The sequence below is a fragment of the Rhinoderma darwinii genome, unplaced genomic scaffold (genome assembly GCF_050947455.1).
Source record: "Rhinoderma darwinii isolate aRhiDar2 unplaced genomic scaffold, aRhiDar2.hap1 Scaffold_516, whole genome shotgun sequence".
Lineage (NCBI taxonomy): Eukaryota > Metazoa > Chordata > Amphibia > Anura > Rhinodermatidae > Rhinoderma > Rhinoderma darwinii.
Genome location: NW_027464064.1, coordinates 36,642 through 51,914, shown reverse-complemented (window position 1 = coordinate 51,914; position 15,273 = coordinate 36,642). Strand labels below are relative to the sequence as shown.

Sequence of the window (15,273 nt, the reverse complement as noted above, 5' to 3'; positions counted from 1 at the left end):
GCAGTCCCTTGTCTCCCTCTTGTGGCCTCCTGGAGGCAACTAGCTGTGCAAAAAAAAGACAGCCTGGCGGCCGGCTGTTGCAGTGTTGCCCTCTCAGGCAACACTGAGTGACTGACTGAGCCTCACCGTCTTATATAAAGTTCAGACGGAACTTTGCACGTGTCATAGTGGAGCCCTCAGGATTCCAGAGCCAGCTTTCTGACATCATAATGGGGCCTCAGAGATAAAAGCCTGGGCCCAGGCAGTGTTGGTCAGTGCTGCTCAGCAGGCAGCACTGGACTGGACTGGATTACAGCTGATACAAGGTGTGAAGGAACAAGGGGTGGCTGTGGGCATGCACTTGCTGCCGCTGCCAGTGTTTATCTGCATGGCAGCAGGGCATTTGGGCGTTGCCAGGAAGGCGTTTTTATGTAGATTCCTCCTCTTTCAGCACTGCATTGTGGTGCAAGCAAAAGAAGCAAATCCTGTCTGGCTTCCTCTCCGGCCTTTATTCACCTCCCGTGTAGCTGTGAGTGTGTGAGCCTGCAGGGCCCCATGGAATTGCCTAGAAGTAGGCTGAATCGCTGCAAGGGCTGAACAGCAGTATCGGGCAGGCTCGGGCAACGCGCGGCCCGTTCGGGTTATCGCTTCTCGGCCTTTTGGCTAAGATCAAGTGTAGTATCTGTTCTTATCAGTTTAATATCTGATACGTCCCCTATCTGGGGACCATATATTAAATGGATTTTTAGAACAGGGAGATGGAAATAGAGCTTGCTCTGTCCACTCCACGCATTGACCTGGTATTGCAGTATTTCCAGGACCGGTGCACCCTTTCCTTATGTGTTGACTAAAAGCAGATTCCAAAAGTGTTTTTTGTCTTTGCTATTGTTTCTGTCTTTCTGAAGGGATCTCCCCTTTTAATCCCATTATTTCAACACCTGTTGGACAATGCATGAGTGATAATGAGCTCATTGATTAAATGCAATTAATGAATAGATTGCCACCTCTTGTTGTGTGTCGTCTGTGTTTCTGTGTTTCCGGCATTTCACATTGGAACACCTCATTCACCTTCCTTGTCTTCTCTCCGCCCTCCCTTTTAGGTAAGTTAAAGAGCTGCACCTGAGCCAGCCACTGATTGATTGATTGATTGATTGATTGATTGATTGATTGATTGATTGATTGATGCAGCACAACAGTCAAATAGTGGAGTGGAGTAGGGGAACAGCAAACAGCCAATAAAGCAGCCCGCCCGCTCGCCTGCCCGCCACAATGGACCTACCTGTGTACACTAGATGGATGTGATGGAATGTACTGTCGTCCCTACATTTCAAGAAGAAGTAAGAATTGCAGTTGCAACAAAGCCTTGCTTGCCTACAAAGAGAGCAGCAATTTGGATTTGTTACTATGTTACCTAGAAGAATAACAAACTGTGCAAGGATGGAGGTTGTAGGAGCAAGGAGAAGTTGTCTGTAAAGTTGGTGGATGCCTATTTTCCATTTTGCAGTCCCTTGTCTCCCTCTTGTGGCCTCCTGGAGGCAACTAGCTGTGCAAAAAAAAGACAGCCTGGCGGCCGGCTGTTGCAGTGTTGCCCTCTCAGGCAACACTGAGTGACTGACTGAGCCTCACCGTCTTATATAAAGTTCAGACGGAACTTTGCACGTGTCATAGTGGAGCCCTCAGGATTCCAGAGCCAGCTTTCTGACATCATAATGGGGCCTCAGAGATAAAAGCCTGGGCCCAGGCAGTGTTGGTCAGTGCTGCTCAGCAGGCAGCACTGGACTGGACTGGATTACAGCTGATACAAGGTGTGAAGGAACAAGGGGTGGCTGTGGGCATGCACTTGCTGCCGCTGCCAGTGTTTATCTGCATGGCAGCAGGGCATTTGGGCGTTGCCAGGAAGGCGTTTTTATGTAGATTCCTCCTCTTTCAGCACTGCATTGTGGTGCAAGCAAAAGAAGCAAATCCTGTCTGGCTTCCTCTCCGGCCTTTATTCACCTCCCGTGTAGCTGTGAGTGTGTGAGCCTGCAGGGCCCCATGGAATTGCCTAGAAGTAGGCTGAATCGCTGCAAGGGCTGAACAGCAGTATCGGGCAGGCTCGGGCAACGCGCGGCCCGTTCGGGTTATCGCTTCTCGGCCTTTTGGCTAAGATCAAGTGTAGTATCTGTTCTTATCAGTTTAATATCTGATACGTCCCCTATCTGGGGACCATATATTAAATGGATTTTTAGAACAGGGAGATGGAAATAGAGCTTGCTCTGTCCACTCCACGCATTGACCTGGTATTGCAGTATTTCCAGGACCGGTGCACCCTTTCCTTATGTGTTGACTAAAAGCAGATTCCAAAAGTGTTTTTTGTCTTTGCTATTGTTTCTGTCTTTCTGAAGGGATCTCCCCTTTTAATCCCATTATTTCAACACCTGTTGGACAATGCATGAGTGATAATGAGCTCATTGATTAAATGCAATTAATGAATAGATTGCCACATCTTGTTGTGTGTCGTCTGTGTTTCTGTGTTTCCGGCATTTCACATTGGAACACCTCATTCACCTTCCTTGTCTTCTCTCCGCCCTCCCTTTTAGGTAAGTTAAAGAGCTGCACCTGAGCCAGCCATTGATTGATTGATTGATTGATTGATTGATTGATTGATTGATTGATTGATGCAGCACAACAGTCAAATAGTGGAGTGGAGTAGGGGAACAGCAAACAGCCAATAAAGCAGCCCGCCCGCTCGCCTGCCCGCCACAATGGACCTACCTGTGTACACTAGATGGATGTGATGGAATGTACTGTCGTCCCTACATTTCAAGAAGAAGTAAGAATTGCAGTTGCAACAAAGCCTTGCTTGCCTACAAAGAGAGCAGCAATTTGGATTTGTTACTATGTTACCTAGAAGAATAACAAACTGTGCAAGGATGGAGGTTGTAGGAGCAAGGAGAAGTTGTCTGTAAAGTTGGTGGATGCCTATTTTCCATTTTGCAGTCCCTTGTCTCCCTCTTGTGGCCTCCTGGAGGCAACTAGCTGTGCAAAAAAAAGACAGCCTGGCGGCCGGCTGTTGCAGTGTTGCCCTCTCAGGCAACACTGAGTGACTGACTGAGCCTCACCGTCTTATATAAAGTTCAGACGGAACTTTGCACGTGTCATAGTGGAGCCCTCAGGATTCCAGAGCCAGCTTTCTGACATCATAATGGGGCCTCAGAGATAAAAGCCTGGGCCCAGGCAGTGTTGGTCAGTGCTGCTCAGCAGGCAGCACTGGACTGGACTGGATTACAGCTGATACAAGGTGTGAAGGAACAAGGGGTGGCTGTGGGCATGCACTTGCTGCCGCTGCCAGTGTTTATCTGCATGGCAGCAGGGCATTTGGGCGTTGCCAGGAAGGCGTTTTTATGTAGATTCCTCCTCTTTCAGCACTGCATTGTGGTGCAAGCAAAAGAAGCAAATCCTGTCTGGCTTCCTCTCCGGCCTTTATTCACCTCCCGTGTAGCTGTGAGTGTGTGAGCCTGCAGGGCCCCATGGAATTGCCTAGAAGTAGGCTGAATCGCTGCAAGGGCTGAACAGCAGTATCGGGCAGGCTCGGGCAACGCGCGGCCCGTTCGGGTTATCGCTTCTCGGCCTTTTGGCTAAGATCAAGTGTAGTATCTGTTCTTATCAGTTTAATATCTGATACGTCCCCTATCTGGGGACCATATATTAAATGGATTTTTAGAACAGGGAGATGGAAATAGAGCTTGCTCTGTCCACTCCACGCATTGACCTGGTATTGCAGTATTTCCAGGACCGGTGCACCCTTTCCTTATGTGTTGACTAAAAGCAGATTCCAAAAGTGTTTTTTGTCTTTGCTATTGTTTCTGTCTTTCTGAAGGGATCTCCCCTTTTAATCCCATTATTTCAACACCTGTTGGACAATGCATGAGTGATAATGAGCTCATTGATTAAATGCAATTAATGAATAGATTGCCACCTCTTGTTGTGTGTCGTCTGTGTTTCTGTGTTTCCGGCATTTCACATTGGAACACCTCATTCACCTTCCTTGTCTTCTCTCCGCCCTCCCTTTTAGGTAAGTTAAAGAGCTGCACCTGAGCCAGCCACTGATTGATTGCTTGATTGATTGATTGATTGATTGATTGATTGATTGATTGATTGATTGATTGATGCAGCACAACAGTCAAATAGTGGAGTGGAGTAGGGGAACAGCAAACAGCCAATAAAGCAGCCTGCCCACTCGCCTGCCCGCCACAATGGACCTACCTGTGTACACTAGATGGATGTGATGGAATGTACTGTCGTCCCTACATTTCAAGAAGAAGTAAGAATTGCAGTTGCAACAAAGCCTTGCTTGCCTACAAAGAGAGCAGCAATTTGGATTTGTTACTATGTTACCTAGAAGAATAACAAACTGTGCAAGGATGGAGGTTGTAGGAGCAAGGAGAAGTTGTCTGTAAAGTTGGTGGATGCCTATTTTCCATTTTGCAGTCCCTTGTCTCCCTCTTGTGGCCTCCTGGAGGCAACTAGCTGTGCAAAAAAAGACAGCCTGGCGGCCGGCTGTTGCAGTGTTGCCCTCTCAGGCAACACTGAGTGACTGACTGAGCCTCACCGTCTTATATAAAGTTCAGACGGAACTTTGCACGTGTCATAGTGGAGCCCTCAGGATTCCAGAGCCAGCTTTCTGACATCATAATGGGGCCTCAGAGATAAAAGCCTGGGCCCAGGCAGTGTTGGTCAGTGCTGCTCAGCAGGCAGCACTGGACTGGACTGGATTACAGCTGATACAAGGTGTGAAGGAACAAGGGGTGGCTGTGGGCATGCACTTGCTGCCGCTGCCAGTGTTTATCTGCATGGCAGCAGGGCATTTGGGCGTTGCCAGGAAGGCGTTTTTATGTAGATTCCTCCTCTTTCAGCACTGCATTGTGGTGCAAGCAAAAGAAGCAAATCCTGTCTGGCTTCCTCTCCGGCCTTTATTCACCTCCCGTGTAGCTGTGAGTGTGTGAGCCTGCAGGGCCCCATGGAATTGCCTAGAAGTAGGCTGAATCGCTGCAAGGGCTGAACAGCAGTATCGGGCAGGCTCGGGCAACGCGCGGCCCGTTCGGGTTATCGCTTCTCGGCCTTTTGGCTAAGATCAAGTGTAGTATCTGTTCTTATCAGTTTAATATCTGATACGTCCCCTATCTGGGGACCATATATTAAATGGATTTTTAGAACAGGGAGATGGAAATAGAGCTTGCTCTGTCCACTCCACGCATTGACCTGGTATTGCAGTATTTCCAGGACCGGTGCACCCTTTCCTTATGTGTTGACTAAAAGCAGATTCCAAAAGTGTTTTTTGTCTTTGCTATTGTTTCTGTCTTTCTGAAGGGATCTCCCCTTTTAATCCCATTATTTCAACACCTGTTGGACAATGCATGAGTGATAATGAGCTCATTGATTAAATGCAATTAATGAATAGATTGCCACCTCTTGTTGTGTGTCGTCTGTGTTTCTGTGTTTCCGGCATTTCACATTGGAACACCTCATTCACCTTCCTTGTCTTCTCTCCGCCCTCCCTTTTAGGTAAGTTAAAGAGCTGCACCTGAGCCAGCCACTGATTGATTGATTGATTGATTGATTGATTGATTGATTGATGCAGCACAACAGTCAAATAGTGGAGTGGAGTAGGGGAACAGCAAACAGCCAATAAAGCAGCCCGCCCGCTCGCCTGCCCGCCACAATGGACCTACCTGTGTACAATAGATGGATGTGATGGAATGTACTGTCGTCCCTACATTTCAAGAAGAAGTAAGAATTGCAGTTGCAACAAAGCCTTGCTTGCCTACAAAGAGAGCAGCAATTTGGATTTGTTACTATGTTACCTAGAAGAATAACAAACTGTGCAAGGATGGAGGTTGTAGGAGCAAGGAGAAGTTGTCTGTAAAGTTGGTGGATGCCTATTTTCCATTTTGCAGTCCCTTGTCTCCCTCTTGTGGCCTCCTGGAGGCAACTAGCTGTGCAAAAAAAAGACAGCCTGGCGGCCGGCTGTTGCAGTGTTGCCCTCTCAGGCAACACTGAGTGACTGGCTGAGCCTCACCGTCTTATATAAAGTTCAGACGGAACTTTGCACGTGTCATAGTGGAGCCCTCAGGATTCCAGAGCCAGCTTTCTGACATCATAATGGGGCCTCAGAGATAAAAGCCTGGGCCCAGGCAGTGTTGGTCAGTGCTGCTCAGCAGGCAGCACTGGACTGGACTGGATTACAGCTGATACAAGGTGTGAAGGAACAAGGGGTGGCTGTGGGCATGCACTTGCTGCCGCTGCCAGTGTTTATCTGCATGGCAGCAGGGCATTTGGGCGTTGCCAGGAAGGCGTTTTTATGTAGATTCCTCCTCTTTCAGCACTGCATTGTGGTGCAAGCAAAAGAAGCAAATCCTGTCTGGCTTCCTCTCCGGCCTTTATTCACCTCCCGTGTAGCTGTGAGTGTGTGAGCCTGCAGGGCCCCATGGAATTGCCTAGAAGTAGGCTGAATCGCTGCAAGGGCTGAACAGCAGTATCGGGCAGGCTCGGGCAACGCGCGGCCCGTTCGGGTTATCGCTTCTCGGCCTTTTGGCTAAGATCAAGTGTAGTATCTGTTCTTATCAGTTTAATATCTGATACGTCCCCTATCTGGGGACCATATATTAAATGGATTTTTAGAACAGGGAGATGGAAATAGAGCTTGCTCTGTCCACTCCACGCATTGACCTGGTATTGCAGTATTTCCAGGACCGGTGCACCCTTTCCTTATGTGTTGACTAAAAGCAGATTCCAAAAGTGTTTTTTGTCTTTGCTATTGTTTCTGTCTTTCTGAAGGGATCTCCCCTTTTAATCCCATTATTTCAACACCTGTTGGACAATGCATGAGTGATAATGAGCTCATTGATTAAATGCAATTAATGAATAGATTGCCACCTCTTGTTGTGTGTCGTCTGTGTTTCTGTGTTTCCGGCATTTCACATTGGAACACCTCATTCACCTTCCTTGTCTTCTCTCCGCCCTCCCTTTTAGGTAAGTTAAAGAGCTGCACCTGAGCCAGCCACTGATTGATTGATTGATTGATTGATTGATTGATTGATTGATTGATTGATTGATTGATGCAGCACAACAGTCAAATAGTGGAGTGGAGTAGGGGAACAGCAAACAGCCAATAAAGCAGCCCGCCCGCTCGCCTGCCCGCCACAATGGACCTACCTGTGTACACTAGATGGATGTGATGGAATGTACTGTCGTCCCTACATTTCAAGAAGAAGTAAGAATTGCAGTTGCAACAAAGCCTTGCTTGCCTACAAAGAGAGCAGCAATTTGGATTTGTTACTATGTTACCTAGAAGAATAACAAACTGTGCAAGGATGGAGGTTGTAGGAGCAAGGAGAAGTTGTCTGTAAAGTTGGTGGATGCCTATTTTCCATTTTGCAGTCCCTTGTCTCCCTCTTGTGGCCTCCTGGAGGCAACTAGCTGTGCAAAAAAAAGACAGCCTGGCGGCCGGCTGTTGCAGTGTTGCCCTCTCAGGCAACACTGAGTGACTGACTGAGCCTCACCGTCTTATATAAAGTTCAGACGGAACTTTGCACGTGTCATAGTGGAGCCCTCAGGATTCCAGAGCCAGCTTTCTGACATCATAATGGGGCCTCAGAGATAAAAGCCTGGGCCCAGGCAGTGTTGGTCAGTGCTGCTCAGCAGGCAGCACTGGACTGGACTGGATTACAGCTGATACAAGGTGTGAAGGAACAAGGGGTGGCTGTGGGCATGCACTTGCTGCCGCTGCCAGTGTTTATCTGCATGGCAGCAGGGCATTTGGGCGTTGCCAGGAAGGCGTTTTTATGTAGATTCCTCCTCTTTCAGCACTGCATTGTGGTGCAAGCAAAAGAAGCAAATCCTGTCTGGCTTCCTCTCCGGCCTTTATTCACCTCCCGTGTAGCTGTGAGTGTGTGAGCCTGCAGGGCCCCATGGAATTGCCTAGAAGTAGGCTGAATCGCTGCAAGGGCTGAACAGCAGTATCGGGCAGGCTCGGGCAACGCGCGGCCCGTTCGGGTTATCGCTTCTCGGCCTTTTGGCTAAGATCAAGTGTAGTATCTGTTCTTATCAGTTTAATATCTGATACGTCCCCTATCTGGGGACCATATATTAAATGGATTTTTAGAACAGGGAGATGGAAATAGAGCTTGCTCTGTCCACTCCACGCATTGACCTGGTATTGCAGTATTTCCAGGACCGGTGCACCCTTTCCTTATGTGTTGACTAAAAGCAGATTCCAAAAGTGTTTTTTGTCTTTGCTATTGTTTCTGTCTTTCTGAAGGGATCTCCCCTTTTAATCCCATTATTTCAACACCTGTTGGACAATGCATGAGTGATAATGAGCTCATTGATTAAATGCAATTAATGAATAGATTGCCACCTCTTGTTGTGTGTCGTCTGTGTTTCTGTGTTTCCGGCATTTCACATTGGAACACCTCATTCACCTTCCTTGTCTTCTCTCCGCCCTCCCTTTTAGGTAAGTTAAAGAGCTGCACCTGAGCCAGCCACTGATTGATTGCTTGATTGATTGATTGATTGATTGATGCAGCACAACAGTCAAATAGTGGAGTGGAGTAGGGGAACAGCAAACAGCCAATAAAGCAGCCCGCCCGCTCGCCTGCCCGCCACAATGGACCTACCTGTGTACACTAGATGGATGTGATGGAATGTACTGTCGTCCCTACATTTCAAGAAGAAGTAAGAATTGCAGTTGCAACAAAGCCTTGCTTGCCTACAAAGAGAGCAGCAATTTGGATTTGTTACTATGTTACCTAGAAGAATAACAAACTGTGCAAGGATGGAGGTTGTAGGAGCAAGGAGAAGTTGTCTGTAAAGTTGGTGGATGCCTATTTTCCATTTTGCAGTCCCTTGTCTCCCTCTTGTGGCCTCCTGGAGGCAACTAGCTGTGCAAAAAAAAGACAGCCTGGCGGCCGGCTGTTGCAGTGTTGCCCTCTCAGGCAACACTGAGTGACTGACTGAGCCTCACCGTCTTATATAAAGTTCAGACGGAACTTTGCACGTGTCATAGTGGAGCCCTCAGGATTCCAGAGCCAGCTTTCTGACATCATAATGGGGCCTCAGAGATAAAAGCCTGGGCCCAGGCAGTGTTGGTCAGTGCTGCTCAGCAGGCAGCACTGGACTGGACTGGATTACAGCTGATACAAGGTGTGAAGGAACAAGGGGTGGCTGTGGGCATGCACTTGCTGCCGCTGCCAGTGTTTATCTGCATGGCAGCAGGGCATTTGGGCGTTGCCAGGAAGGCGTTTTTATGTAGATTCCTCCTCTTTCAGCACTGCATTGTGGTGCAAGCAAAAGAAGCAAATCCTGTCTGGCTTCCTCTCCGGCCTTTATTCACCTCCCGTGTAGCTGTGAGTGTGTGAGCCTGCAGGGCCCCATGGAATTGCCTAGAAGTAGGCTGAATCGCTGCAAGGGCTGAACAGCAGTATCGGGCAGGCTCGGGCAACGCGCGGCCCGTTCGGGTTATCGCTTCTCGGCCTTTTGGCTAAGATCAAGTGTAGTATCTGTTCTTATCAGTTTAATATCTGATACGTCCCCTATCTGGGGACCATATATTAAATGGATTTTTAGAACAGGGAGATGGAAATAGAGCTTGCTCTGTCCACTCCACGCATTGACCTGGTATTGCAGTATTTCCAGGACCGGTGCACCCTTTCCTTATGTGTTGACTAAAAGCAGATTCCAAAAGTGTTTTTTGTCTTTGCTATTGTTTCTGTCTTTCTGACGGGATCTCCCCTTTTAATCCCATTATTTCAACACCTGTTGGACAATGCATGAGTGATAATGAGCTCATTGATTAAATGCAATTAATGAATAGATTGCCACCTCTTGTTGTGTGTCGTCTGTGTTTCTGTGTTTCCGGCATTTCACATTGGAACACCTCATTCACCTTCCTTGTCTTCTCTCCGCCCTCCCTTTTAGGTAAGTTAAAGAGCTGCACCTGAGCCAGCCACTGATTGATTGATTGATTGATTGATTGATTGATTGATTGATTGATTGATGCAGCACAACAGTCAAATAGTGGAGTGGAGTAGGGGAACAGCAAACAGCCAATAAAGCAGCCCGCCCGCTCGCCTGCCCGCCACAATGGACCTACCTGTGTACACTAGATGGATGTGATGGAATGTACTGTCGTCCCTACATTTCAAGAAGAAGTAAGAATTGCAGTTGCAACAAAGCCTTGCTTGCCTACAAAGAGAGCAGCAATTTGGATTTGTTACTATGTTACCTAGAAGAATAACAAACTGTGCAAGGATGGAGGTTGTAGGAGCAAGGAGAAGTTGTCTGTAAAGTTGGTGGATGCCTATTTTCCATTTTGCAGTCCCTTGTCTCCCTCTTGTGGCCTCCTGGAGGCAACTAGCTGTGCAAAAAAAAGACAGCCTGGCGGCCGGCTGTTGCAGTGTTGCCCTCTCAGGCAACACTGAGTGACTGACTGAGCCTCACCGTCTTATATAAAGTTCAGACGGAACTTTGCACGTGTCATAGTGGAGCCCTCAGGATTCCAGAGCCAGCTTTCTGACATCATAATGGGGCCTCAGAGATAAAAGCCTGGGCCCAGGCAGTGTTGGTCAGTGCTGCTCAGCAGGCAGCACTGGACTGGACTGGATTACAGCTGATACAAGGTGTGAAGGAACAAGGGGTGGCTGTGGGCATGCACTTGCTGCCGCTGCCAGTGTTTATCTGCATGGCAGCAGGGCATTTGGGCGTTGCCAGGAAGGCGTTTTTATGTAGATTCCTCCTCTTTCAGCACTGCATTGTGGTGCAAGCAAAAGAAGCAAATCCTGTCTGGCTTCCTCTCCGGCCTTTATTCACCTCCCGTGTAGCTGTGAGTGTGTGAGCCTGCAGGGCCCCATGGAATTGCCTAGAAGTAGGCTGAATCGCTGCAAGGGCTGAACAGCAGTATCGGGCAGGCTCGGGCAACGCGCGGCCCGTTCGGGTTATCGCTTCTCGGCCTTTTGGCTAAGATCAAGTGTAGTATCTGTTCTTATCAGTTTAATATCTGATACGTCCCCTATCTGGGGACCATATATTAAATGGATTTTTAGAACAGGGAGATGGAAATAGAGCTTGCTCTGTCCACTCCACGCATTGACCTGGTATTGCAGTATTTCCAGGACCGGTGCACCCTTTCCTTATGTGTTGACTAAAAGCAGATTCCAAAAGTGTTTTTTGTCTTTGCTATTGTTTCTGTCTTTCTGAAGGGATCTCCCCTTTTAATCCCATTATTTCAACACCTGTTGGACAATGCATGAGTGATAATGAGCTCATTGATTAAATGCAATTAATGAATAGATTGCCACCTCTTGTTGTGTGTCGTCTGTGTTTCTGTGTTTCCGGCATTTCACATTGGAACACCTCATTCACCTTCCTTGTCTTCTCTCCGCCCTCCCTTTTAGGTAAGTTAAAGAGCTGCACCTGAGCCAGCCACTGATTGATTGATTGATTGATTGATTGATTGATTGATTGATTGATTGATTGATTGCAGCACAACAGTCAAATAGTGGAGTGGAGTAGGGGAACAGCAAACAGCCAATAAAGCAGCCCGCCCGCTCGCCTGCCCGCCACAATGGACCTACCTGTGTACACTAGATGGATGTGATGGAATGTACTGTCGTCCCTACATTTCAAGAAGAAGTAAGAATTGCAGTTGCAACAAAGCCTTGCTTGCCTACAAAGAGAGCAGCAATTTGGATTTGTTACTATGTTACCTAGAAGAATAACAAACTGTGCAAGGATGGAGGTTGTAGGAGCAAGGAGAAGTTGTCTGTAAAGTTGGTGGATGCCTATTTTCCATTTTGCAGTCCCTTGTCTCCCTCCTGTGGCCTCCTGGAGGCAACTAGCTGTGCAAAAAAAAGACAGCCTGGCGGCCGGCTGTTGCAGTGTTGCCCTCTCAGGCAACACTGAGTGACTGACTGAGCCTCACCGTCTTATATAAAGTTCAGACGGAACTTTGCACGTGTCATAGTGGAGCCCTCAGGATTCCAGAGCCAGCTTTCTGACATCATAATGGGGCCTCAGAGATAAAAGCCTGGGCCCAGGCAGTGTTGGTCAGTGCTGCTCAGCAGGCAGCACTGGACTGGACTGGATTACAGCTGATACAAGGTGTGAAGGAACAAGGGGTGGCTGTGGGCATGCACTTGCTGCCGCTGCCAGTGTTTATCTGCATGGCAGCAGGGCATTTGGGCGTTGCCAGGAAGGCGTTTTTATGTAGATTCCTCCTCTTTCAGCACTGCATTGTGGTGCAAGCAAAAGAAGCAAATCCTGTCTGGCTTCCTCTCCGGCCTTTATTCACCTCCCGTGTAGCTGTGAGTGTGTGAGCCTGCAGGGCCCCATGGAATTGCCTAGAAGTAGGCTGAATCGCTGCAAGGGCTGAACAGCAGTATCGGGCAGGCTCGGGCAACGCGCGGCCCGTTCGGGTTATCGCTTCTCGGCCTTTTGGCTAAGATCAAGTGTAGTATCTGTTCTTATCAGTTTAATATCTGATACGTCCCCTATCTGGGGACCATATATTAAATGGATTTTTAGAACAGGGAGATGGAAATAGAGCTTGCTCTGTCCACTCCACGCATTGACCTGGTATTGCAGTATTTCCAGGACCGGTGCACCCTTTCCTTATGTGTTGACTAAAAGCAGATTCCAAAAGTGTTTTTTGTCTTTGCTATTGTTTCTGTCTTTCTGAAGGGATCTCCCCTTTTAATCCCATTATTTCAACACCTGTTGGACAATGCATGAGTGATAATGAGCTCATTGATTAAATGCAATTAATGAATAGATTGCCACCTCTTGTTGTGTGTCGTCTGTGTTTCTGTGTTTCCGGCATTTCACATTGGAACACCTCATTCACCTTCCTTGTCTTCTCTCCGCCCTCCCTTTTAGGTAAGTTAAAGAGCTGCACCTGAGCCAGCCACTGATTGATTGATTGATTGATTGATTGATTGATTGATTGATTGATTGATTGATGCAGCACAACAGTCAAATAGTGGAGTGGAGTAGGGGAACAGCAAACAGCCAATAAAGCAGCCCGCCCGCTCGCCTGCCCGCCACAATGGACCTACCTGTGTACACTAGATGGATGTGATGGAATGTACTGTCGTCCCTACATTTCAAGAAGAAGTAAGAATTGCAGTTGCAACAAAGCCTTGCTTGCCTACAAAGAGAGCAGCAATTTGGATTTGTTACTATGTTACCTAGAAGAATAACAAACTGTGCAAGGATGGAGGTTGTAGGAGCAAGGAGAAGTTGTCTGTAAAGTTGGTGGATGCCTATTTTCCATTTTGCAGTCCCTTGTCTCCCTCTTGTGGCCTCCTGGAGGCAACTAGCTGTGCAAAAAAAAGACAGCCTGGCGGCCGGCTGTTGCAGTGTTGCCCTCTCAGGCAACACTGAGTGACTGACTGAGCCTCACCGTCTTATATAAAGTTCAGACGGAACTTTGCACGTGTCATAGTGGAGCCCTCAGGATTCCAGAGCCAGCTTTCTGACATCATAATGGGGCCTCAGAGATAAAAGCCTGGGCCCAGGCAGTGTTGGTCAGTGCTGCTCAGCAGGCAGCACTGGACTGGACTGGATTACAGCTGATACAAGGTGTGAAGGAACAAGGGGTGGCTGTGGGCATGCACTTGCTGCCGCTGCCAGTGTTTATCTGCATGGCAGCAGGGCATTTGGGCGTTGCCAGGAAGGCATTTTTATGTAGATTCCTCCTCTTTCAGCACTGCATTGTGGTGCAAGCAAAAGAAGCAAATCCTGTCTGGCTTCCTCTCCGGCCTTTATTCACCTCCCGTGTAGCTGTGAGTGTGTGAGCCTGCAGGGCCCCATGGAATTGCCTAGAAGTAGGCTGAATCGCTGCAAGGGCTGAACAGCAGTATCGGGCAGGCTCGGGCAACGCGCGGCCCGTTCGGGTTATCGCTTCTCGGCCTTTTGGCTAAGATCAAGTGTAGTATCTGTTCTTATCAGTTTAATATCTGATACGTCCCCTATCTGGGGACCATATATTAAATGGATTTTTAGAACAGGGAGATGGAAATAGAGCTTGCTCTGTCCACTCCACGCATTGACCTGGTATTGCAGTATTTCCAGGACCGGTGCACCCTTTCCTTATGTGTTGACTAAAAGCAGATTCCAAAAGTGTTTTTTGTCTTTGCTATTGTTTCTGTCTTTCTGAAGGGATCTCCCCTTTTAATCCCATTATTTCAACACCTGTTGGACAATGCATGAGTGATAATGAGCTCATTGATTAAATGCAATTAATGAATAGATTGCCACCTCTTGTTGTGTGTCGTCTGTGTTTCTGTGTTTCCGGCATTTCACATTGGAACACCTCATTCACCTTCCTTGTCTTCTCTCCGCCCTCCCTTTTAGGTAAGTTAAAGAGCTGCACCTGAGCCAGCCACTGATTGATTGATTGATTGATTGATTGATTGATTGATTGATTGATTGATTGATGCAGCACAACAGTCAAATAGTGGAGTGGAGTAGGGGAACAGCAAACAGCCAATAAAGCAGCCCGCCCGCTCGCCTGCCCGCCACAATGGACCTACCTGTGTACACTAGATGGATGTGATGGAATGTACTGTCGTCCCTACATTTCAAGAAGAAGTAAGAATTGCAGTTGCAACAAAGCCTTGCTTGCCTACAAAGAGAGCAGCAATTTGGATTTGTTACTATGTTACCTAGAAGAATAACAAACTGTGCAAGGATGGAGGTTGTAGGAGCAAGGAGAAGTTGTCTGTAAAGTTGGTGGATGCCTATTTTCCATTTTGCAGTCCCTTGTCTCCCTCTTGTGGCCTCCTGGAGGCAACTAGCTGTGCAAAAAAAAGACAGCCTGGCGGCCGGCTGTTGCAGTGTTGCCCTCTCAGGCAACACTGAGTGACTGACTGAGCCTCACCGTCTTATATAAAGTTCAGACGGAACTTTGCACGTGTCATAGTGGAGCCCTCAGGATTCCAGAGCCAGCTTTCTGACATCATAATGGGGCCTCAGAGATAAAAGCCTGGGCCCAGGCAGTGTTGGTCAGTGCTGCTCAGCAGGCAGCACTGGACTGGACTGGATTACAGCTGATACAAGGTGTGAAGGAACAAGGGGTGGCTGTGGGCATGCACTTGCTGCCGCTGCCAGTGTTTATCTGCATGGCAGCAGGGCATTTGGGCGTTGCCAGGAAGGCGTTTTTATGTAGATTCCTCCTCTTTCAGCACTGCATTGTGGTGCAAGCAAAAGAAGCAAATCCTGTCTGGCTTCCTCTCCGGCCTTTATTCACCTCCCGTG

At 48.0% G+C, this 15,273-nt stretch overlaps 10 non-coding genes across 10 annotated transcripts; all 10 read left to right on the top strand.

The window, feature by feature from the left end:
- The first annotated feature begins 622 nt into the window (after nucleotides 1-622).
- On the top strand, nucleotides 623-813 carry LOC142721317 (U2 spliceosomal RNA). Its single transcript, XR_012874068.1, has one exon. It is a non-coding gene; the product is annotated as a U2 spliceosomal RNA (small nuclear RNA).
- Nucleotides 814-2,101: 1,288 nt separating this feature from the next.
- LOC142721316 (U2 spliceosomal RNA) lies at nucleotides 2,102-2,292 on the top strand. The gene has a single exon (XR_012874067.1). It is a non-coding gene; the product is annotated as a U2 spliceosomal RNA (small nuclear RNA).
- A 1,284-nt stretch (nucleotides 2,293-3,576) lies between these two features.
- LOC142721313 (U2 spliceosomal RNA) lies at nucleotides 3,577-3,767 on the top strand. Its single transcript, XR_012874065.1, has one exon. It is a non-coding gene; the product is annotated as a U2 spliceosomal RNA (small nuclear RNA).
- Nucleotides 3,768-5,066: 1,299 nt separating this feature from the next.
- Nucleotides 5,067-5,257, top strand: LOC142721312 (U2 spliceosomal RNA). Its single transcript, XR_012874064.1, has one exon. It is a non-coding gene; the product is annotated as a U2 spliceosomal RNA (small nuclear RNA).
- A 1,276-nt stretch (nucleotides 5,258-6,533) lies between these two features.
- Nucleotides 6,534-6,724, top strand: LOC142721311 (U2 spliceosomal RNA). Its single transcript, XR_012874063.1, has one exon. It is a non-coding gene; the product is annotated as a U2 spliceosomal RNA (small nuclear RNA).
- A 1,292-nt stretch (nucleotides 6,725-8,016) lies between these two features.
- Nucleotides 8,017-8,207, top strand: LOC142721310 (U2 spliceosomal RNA). Its single transcript, XR_012874062.1, has one exon. It is a non-coding gene; the product is annotated as a U2 spliceosomal RNA (small nuclear RNA).
- Nucleotides 8,208-9,479: 1,272 nt separating this feature from the next.
- Nucleotides 9,480-9,670, top strand: LOC142721309 (U2 spliceosomal RNA). The gene has a single exon (XR_012874061.1). It is a non-coding gene; the product is annotated as a U2 spliceosomal RNA (small nuclear RNA).
- Nucleotides 9,671-10,954: 1,284 nt separating this feature from the next.
- Nucleotides 10,955-11,145, top strand: LOC142721308 (U2 spliceosomal RNA). Its single transcript, XR_012874059.1, has one exon. It is a non-coding gene; the product is annotated as a U2 spliceosomal RNA (small nuclear RNA).
- A 1,289-nt stretch (nucleotides 11,146-12,434) lies between these two features.
- Nucleotides 12,435-12,625, top strand: LOC142721307 (U2 spliceosomal RNA). Its single transcript, XR_012874058.1, has one exon. It is a non-coding gene; the product is annotated as a U2 spliceosomal RNA (small nuclear RNA).
- Nucleotides 12,626-13,913: 1,288 nt separating this feature from the next.
- On the top strand, nucleotides 13,914-14,104 carry LOC142721306 (U2 spliceosomal RNA). The gene has a single exon (XR_012874057.1). It is a non-coding gene; the product is annotated as a U2 spliceosomal RNA (small nuclear RNA).
- The last annotated feature ends 1,169 nt before the right edge of the window (nucleotides 14,105-15,273 follow it).